At 42.3% G+C, this 8,632-nt stretch overlaps 1 protein-coding gene across 2 annotated transcripts in view; it reads left to right on the forward strand.

The window, feature by feature from the left end:
• Positions 1–200: 200 nt before the first annotated feature.
• The window catches only part of ARMC9 (armadillo repeat containing 9), a 134,315-nt gene continuing 125,883 nt past the window's right edge, over positions 201–8,632 (forward strand). For both annotated transcript variants that reach the window (XM_075068343.1, XM_032777252.2), the window contains exon 1: positions 201–272. The gene's annotated coding sequence lies outside the window, so the exon portion shown is untranslated. The remainder of the gene's footprint in view (positions 273–8,632) is intronic.

Below are 8,632 nucleotides of genomic sequence, written 5' to 3' on the forward strand. Positions count from 1 at the left end.
CCGCGCTGGGTGCCACTGACCCCGCCCCCGGCCCGGCCGTGCTAGGCGCTGTACACCCGCTGTGACAGACGGCGACCCCCCGGCTACAGGGATCCACCGCCGCTCAGCGCCCTCACCCCTCTCAGTCACATGGTCCCGGCCCACTCCCGTACCTCCGGATTGGCTGAGCGGTATCACGTGACCCCGGCCTGAGCACGGGAGGGGAAGCTGCCGTTGCCAGGCAACGCCGCAGCGGGCTGGGGAGCGGCCTGGTCGGCCCCGAAGCAGAGCAGGTAGGAGGCTCTGGACCCGGGTAGCGGTGGGGGGACTCCCCGCGGGGGGCGGGGCTCGTGTGCGGGCTCCCCCCCGCCCTTGGTGGGGAATAGGGAGGGGGCTCCCCCCAGCCCTGGGCGGGATTGATGGGAGGTCCGAGCGCCGCCCCCAACCTGGGGCTGAGGGTCTCCCTGCCCTGGGGGCTCCCCTGCCTTCCCGCCTCGGGAAGGTTCAGGCCCAGCCCTTACCCAAACTGGGGGTGCAGCAGAAACGAGGCGCCGCCCCTCCCCCACCCGGCACAAATCCAGTTCAGGGCCCGGGCCGGAGCTGCGGGTTCTCATCTGCACCCGCTCCCCGTCCCAGTCTCTTCCCAGGCTCCAGCTCTGCAGCGATGCCCGTGGGAAAGGGCTTGGCTGGGTTGCGGGGTCGGTGGGTCTAGCTCAGCGGTTTTCAACCGGGGGGTCGGGATCTCTCAAGGGTGGCAAGCTTAATACATGGGGGGTCGCGAGTGTCAGCCTCCAGCCCAACCCTGCTCTGCCTCCAGCATTTATCGGGGTGTTAAATATATCAAAAAGTGTTTTAATGGATAAGGGGGGTCGCACTCAGAGACTTGCTGTGTGAAAGGGGTCACCAGTAAAAAAAAAAGTTTTGAGAACTACTGGTCTAGCTCATGTTCTGCTCTGTAGGGCATCAGCACCAGCAGCAAGGCTGGCATCACAGTGTGGCTGGCCGCAGGTGACAGCAAGCCAAGCCAGCCTGGAATATTAAATCTGGTTTTACTCTTCCATTACCAGCCAGCTACTGCATTTGTGCTTTTCCCTCACACGCACACATTTACGTCTTGTACCACAGGAACCAATAAACAGTCTCACTATTGTGCCATTCACAAAACTGCCACCTAGGTTCTTATGCTCTAAGGTTGCGGGGGATAGACCGGAGAATCGCACTGTCGCCAGGAAAAGGCAAGTCTACGTGATTGGAGACTCTTTACTGAGAAGAATAGACAGGCCTGTAACTAGACCTGATCGGGAGAACAGAAGGTGTGCTGTTCGCGGGGGCTAAGGTAATGATTGGACCTGAGGCTGAAAGGTCCTACTGGGGCGGAAAGAACGACGTGGATTGTCCTTCATATGGAACAATGGTAAACGGCTAGTCACTTCGCTGGATTCGACTGGGGAGCAGCTCGAATCGAGGCTCAGGTGATCTTCATGGGATTCGCACGGTCCTAGAGCAGGCGGCGACGAGAGGAGCGACAAGATTTATGACGATAAAGATGGTCAGGCAGTGGTTGCTATAAGAGAGGTCTTTGGATGTAACGAGTATGGTTGAGGTTTACGGACAAGACAATGTTCGCTCGCGGAGATGGATTCATCTACACAGGAGGAAATAGAACTTCTAGGATGGAGAGCTATCCCGACTCATTAATGAGAGCTTTAAACAGAAAGTTCGGTGGTGAGAGATGGTCTCGGAGATGTTCGCGAATCTCCACCCGATTTAACCTTGGATGTGAGTAAAACGAGTGAAGAGGGGCTCCCGTGTGGATTGTCGATAGAATGACCTTGAGGACGAAAAGCGGGTTGAAACTAGACTACGGTGGTGATGCGTTGTCAGAAGTCTCGGTCAAGACGGCTGAGAATGTCCTGACGGCCCGCTATGTAGAATGTCTTACATAAAGCATGACGCCATATGTGTGACTAGTACTGGGAGGAGGATCTGATGCACTGGCTTACTGTGCCAGGTAAGTGAAACCCGGATATTTATCAAGGGATAACAGAACCTGGTGGATCCAAGTACCATACTGGAGTTACGGGGTATTGAAAGAGTAAGTGCTGTTATAGAAAAAGACAGGTAAGCAAAGGAAGTTGGTGGGATGCCTTGACTCCAATTGGATTGAGTGAACTGTACATGAAATAAAGTGTGGGATATGGATAGAGGACGTTGTTCGCTGGGTAAAAATCTCGCTGACGGTAAAACAAGTCACTAGAGCTTCCCCGAGATAGCGCTTGGTCTGTGCTACAACCGCCGGACTGATTTGGGATTATGGATAGAGATCACATTATATGTCTTTAATGAAAGTTAAACACTAAGGAAATGGGTGTATGGGAGCTACGTCAACTTCCGATATAGATGGAGTCGCGATGCTTGTCTTAAGAATAATAGGGGTCAGATTTTTCTGGATGTGATAGCGGTATTGGATTGTCTTACATCAAGTAGTTGAAGTAATAACGAGAGGGAATCGATTTTAGATTGGTTTATGGTGAGCAGGAAGACCCTAAAAAAAATGGTAGGGGACAACTTTGGTTCGAGTGACATGAAGCTGATTCAATTCAAAAAGATGGAAGAATAACAAGTAGATCTGGATTAGAGGGTTATTGACTTCTCGAGGCTAATTTTAAAGAGTTAAGAAATTTAGTTTAGGGACAGTGGATTGGACGGAGAACTTGTGGATTTAAATGCGGAGAAAGCTGGAATTAACTTTAAGTCGAGCAGCTGCAGAAACTGTCAGGACAGCCTGCATCCCAGAAAAAGGAAAAAAAACCAGGCAGTTAAGGAAACCAACGAAATGAGCAAGCAGACTCAGAGAGGGATCAGGAAAAGCAGAAAGCTTACAGAGATGAGGAAACGGCGGGATATAGACAAGGGAAAGCCTAAATACCTTAGTAAGGTCAGAACAAGGTAGTGGATAAAAGTGAGAGAAGGCAAAAGCCGCGTAGAACTGGACCTTGCGAAGGGAATCAAAACCAAAGTTAAAAAAGGATTCTACAGCCACATAAATAAGAAGAAAAACAAAGAAAAGAAGAAGTGGGCACACCGATAAACACTAGGAAGAGTGGAGGTTAAGATAACCAGGCATGGCCCAATATACTAAATTAAGTACGGTTGCATGCAGTCATTAATAAGACTAGTGAGGAGTTTTAAGGATGATGAGGGATATAAACGGGAATGTGGATATGGAGGTGGATATTACCGCAGCTGAGGAAGCAAACTTGAACAGCTTAATGGGACAAACATCGGAAGGCCCGGACAAGCTCCATCCGAGGGTATTAAAAGAACTAGCGCGGGAAATGGCGAGCCCGTAAGATGAAATTTTAAGCAATCGGTATAAACCGTATCAGAGGGGTAGCCGTGTTAGTCTGGATCTGTAAAAGCAGCAAAGAATCCTGTGGCACCTTATAGACTAACAGACGTTTTGGAGCATGAGCTTTCGTGGGTGAATACCCTCTTCGTCAGATGCATCTTTGCTGCTTTTTCAGGTATACGGTACTTCTTTGTCACCAGAAATGGACCTGCAAACTTTTCTCTCACTAGTGGCATTAAATGTTACTAGTTTCAAGGGATCAACACTGGTCTGAATTCTCACTCCAGTAAGAGAGGCCTGGGAAGAAATGAAGTTGCTTTGTAAGCTTGGCTCACACTGCTATGTAGACAACAATGTCTCTTAGCAGTAGCAAGTTCTGTCATGTGAACAGATTAGAACAAAAATCTAGAAGCATGTCTCTGTAACCTGTTTAACAAACTTAAGTGCACCTACCAAACATAAATGGACTGGTTACATCAGCTATATGGATATTGCTATGTGTCAGCTACTGTATGCTCCACTTACCATGAATTGACATCATGTTGCTGTTTTCTCACAGTCATTTCTTACAGTGCTGAGTGCTGAGTTCCGTGTTAGTTAAGTGTCCACCAGCTATTCTCATCTAAAACTACATTATCCAATTCTCTCTAACTTTCATTTCTATCAGAGTAGATACATGGCCAAGGCAGAAGTGAATTTGCTTTGCAGAGATTCAAAACACTAAATGCATTTTGTGCATTAGCTCCATCAAGTTGTTCAATATACTGAAGAACAGAAGTTGCAAGTCAATGGCCCTCCAAATCTTTCATTCTGCAGAACACTGTATGAGGAGAGATGCTACTGTGGACCATCACCCCTCCTAATCCCACACTGCATGCTTCCAAAATACTTCCTCCTATGCTTACAATTTCAAGCAGGGCTGTCGATCAATCACAGTTAACTCAAGCGATTAACTCAAAAAACATTAAACATGATTAAAAAATTAATCACAATCAATTGCACTGTTAAACAGTAGAATACCAATAGAAATTTATTAAATATTTTGGATGTTTTTCTACATTTTCAAATATATTGATTTCAATTACAATACAGAATACAAAGTGTACAGTGCTCACTATATATTATTTTTATTACAAGTATTTGCACTGTAAAAATGATAAACTGTAATGCAATCTCTTTACTGTGAAAGTGCAACTTACAAATGTAGATTTTTGTGTTACATAACTGCACTCATAAAACAAAACAATGTAAAACTTCAGAGTCTGCAAGTCCATTCAGTCCTACTTCTTGTTCAGCCAATCGCTCAGACAAACAAGTTTGTTTACATTTATGGAACATAATGCTGCCCGCTTCTTATTTACAATGTCACCTGAAAGTGAGAACAGGTCTTGGCATGGTACTTTTGTAGCCAGCATTGAAAGGTATTAGTATGCCCCTTCATGCTTCAGCCACTATTCCAGAGGACACACTTCCATGCTGATGATGCTTGTTAAAAAAAAGTGTGTTAATTAAATTTGTAACTCAACTCCTTGGGGAAGAATTGTATGTCTCCTGTTACAGCAATCTTGGATGATGACCCAGCACGGTGTTTGTTTTAAGAACACTTTCACAGCAGATTTGACAAAACACAAAGAAGGTACCAATATGAGATTTCTAAAGATAGTTATAGCACTCAACCCAAGGTTTAAGAATCTGAAGGGCCTTCCAAAACCTGAGAGGGACGAGGTCGCGAACATGTTTTCAGAAGTCTTAAGCGCAACACTCTGATGCAGAAACTACAGAAATGATTTACAAAAAAAGAAAATCAACCTTTTGCTGGTGGCATGTGATTCAGATGATGAAAGTGAACATGTGTCAGTCCACACTGCTTTGGATGGTTATCGAGCAGAACCTGTCATCGGTGTGGACGCATGTCCTCTGGAAAGGCGGTTGAAGAATGAAGGGACATGTGTCTCTTTAGTGCATCTGGCACATAAATATCTTGCAACACCACCTACAACAGTGCCATGCAAACACTTGTCATTTTCAATTCACATTGTAAACAAGAGGTGGGCAGCATTATCGCCTGCAAATGTAAACAAGCTTATTTGTCTGAGCGATTGGCTGAACAAGTAGGACTGAGTGGATTTATAAGCGCCAAAGTTTTACAATATTTTATTTTTGAGCGCAGTTTTTTGTATAATTCACATTTGTAAGTTCAACTTTCATATAAAGGCTTGACCTACAGTACTTGTATTAAAGTGTAAATAAAAAAAAACTTTTTTCTTTTTACTATGACGCAAATATTTGTAATGAAAATATAGCAGATACGTGAGCACTTGTGTGGTAATTGAAATCAATACATTTGAAAATGTAGAGAACACCCTAAAAATATTTTAAATAAATGGATTCTATTATTCTATCAGTGTGATATAATCACAATTAATTTTTTATTAATTTACTTGACACCCTATTTAATATGCCGGATCTAGTAATATGAGTCAGGATATTGTAAAACTACATGATGGTGCTGGCTTATACCAGGCAACACACCAGCCACGCTCATTCCTGCACATTTCTCCAAGTTTGCTTCTCATAGTTTTCTGTACCCTTACTGGGGTGGATCCCGAAGAAATAAACAAACATCGTCAGCTGCCTCAGCGTCGCTTCTCCGTCCATAGTAGCGCCACAATTCACCTCCCGTTACTCTCTACATGAGCTGTGCCTAATAATAGCGATGCTTACTTGCCCTACCTCCAATTAGTGTTGGAAACAATTGGCAGGATGATGAAGGGCGCTTACCCACGGAGAGCGTAAACACATTCCAGCTAGTCAACACCTGGAAAAACTTATCAGAACACGAGCAGCCTAGCCGACAACTGACCTACTATTTGTGCCATGCTAAATATTGTGCTTGACTAGTTACTCCTCTGGCTTCTTCTTTAGAGGAGGGTGGCTCAAGTCATCACACACATGATAGCTAGAGTACAGCACATGTAATTCCCACAAATGTCAGCAGTTGTTCACATTATATTCACGAATAATCCTTGAATTTTGCTACTCTGGGGAAAATAAATTCCACCAGCTACGTGTCAAAGAATAAATCAACACTGGAAAAGAGGAAGAGCAACAAAGAGTGCCTTAATGATGGCCACTCTTCTATCTTAAGTTACCTTATATATAGCATCTATATGGTGATCATACAACACAATCGACTCTTCTTCATTCTGAAAAAATAACTCACACACCATATCACGCTAAAAAAAATTCCAGTGCCCGGGACAAAAAACATTTAAAAAAAGTTTATTTTTTAAAACACACTACACAATATCAGTCTGTACCAATATATCGTCCATTAACAGTTCAGAGCATTTTCGAACATTATTAACTGCGTGAGTAGATACAAGTCCCAACCAGAGGATGGAATAAGCGCACTCGTACCAGCCTTATTAGACAATGCTTTATAAGACAAAACAGGGACCATGTTCATACGCACGGTAACTGCTATAGGTGCTCGGTTTAACATGTTTTATGACATACGCTCGAGAAGAGATCCATAACTCCTGGCTTGCCATTACACCCCCCTTTTTTTTTTTTTAATTTTTCATGTAACTATCTTAAATATCGAAACGTAAGATTAATAAAGGAATTACACATAGTATTTAAAAATGCTCGATAATGTTCATAATCTCCATCAATACAGGCAGCTGTGTAAACCCTATATATGCCATTTTATGAAATTTCAACAGGAAGAGCCTGATAACTCATTAAGAAAGGAACATCAGAAGTGAAATCAGATAAGGAACAGCAGGACATTTCCAGTTTGCACAAGACATTTCAAATTCACATTATACATTCTAAAAACATAGTACTAAACTCACCTTAAAAGGAGCTGTAGCAATTTTCTGCTGTTCTTTAAGACTGACTTCAGTTTGAATATCCTCATCTTGATACATTAAGATATTCTCTGCTTCAATATCTCACATTTAATGTTTATGGGTAAGATTTTTCAAAGCATTACACAAGTAAATTTCAAAATCATTAATGCCATTAAAATTCTATTGTTTGCAGTGTTGTTGTAGCCATGTTGGTCCCAGGATACTAGAGACACAAAATGGGTGAGGTCTTTTATTGAACCAACTTGTCTTGCTGACTAGTTCCGTGTAGCTCAAAAGCTTCTCTCTGTCACCAACACAGGTTGGTCCAATAAAAAGTATCATCTCACCTATCCTGTCTCTTTAAAATTCTAGTCATTTTAAACTGCAAAATAAATTCCACTCCTTGTTACGTAAGGAGGTTTAAATTACCTGCTATCCTTTCATATATTATGCTTATATAGGTTAAAGAACACCAGCTACACCACAATTATTTACACGTAACATTAAATGTCTGACAGCCAAGAGCTAGAACACATGCAACATTAACTTCTGTCCCCATTGAAATAAATGCTAAAACTCTGATTGACTTCAGTGGGATCAGAATTTCACTTTTCCACCCCCCCTTCTTTTCAAAAACACAGAATATATAGTGCTGAATTTGAATGTCTAGGTTTTTGATACTTTACCACAACATCAGCGCCTTTTAACAAAATAAACAAGTTTTTCTAGTATTTGAAAAGAAACCCCTTTATGGAAATTTGTCAAAGGTAAGCATCAGAAAACATGGGACAAAGCACATATATTGGGAAAGTTTTAAACATCTTAGGACACAACATTCTATAGAGGCACTCTAAAATAATTCTATTACCTCATTTAGTCTGTATACTGTATTTAGAAAACACAGGTTACTACTTATCCATAACATTATTGAAAATAAATACTTTTGTCATATAAAGTATATTATTCATATACATATAAATATTTAATAACTGACACCACAGAGGCCTTCCAGCCTGACTGCTTTCCAAGTATCAGTGTTGAAACAGAAGTTAGCGAAACAGAGAGAGAATGTCAAAGCTTGGGAGTTTTCTTTCATTAGTCAAAATTTTTGGAACTTTTGGGGATAAAATGAAAGACACTCTTTTATTGGATTTTGAAGCATGTGGCATAAATTACAAAATATTCAAGATAAAATGTTTGAGATAGAAATATATTTTCTTAGCTGCCAAATGCTGACAGTGAAACAAAAGTAAAATCAATCTGCACACATATGCAGACCAGAGCAAAAACACTGCCCCAAATGCCATGGAAACCGCTATGTGGCATCTTTATCCATACTGAAATTATGCTGATATACTTTACCATATATTTGAACAGACACCTTTGTCAGATACAGTTAACAAATGCTTCATGTAATGCTTCATGACCATCACCAGGTTTTTTG

This window comes from Chelonoidis abingdonii, chromosome 8 (assembly GCF_003597395.2).
Source record: "Chelonoidis abingdonii isolate Lonesome George chromosome 8, CheloAbing_2.0, whole genome shotgun sequence".
Lineage (NCBI taxonomy): Eukaryota > Metazoa > Chordata > Testudines > Testudinidae > Chelonoidis > Chelonoidis abingdonii.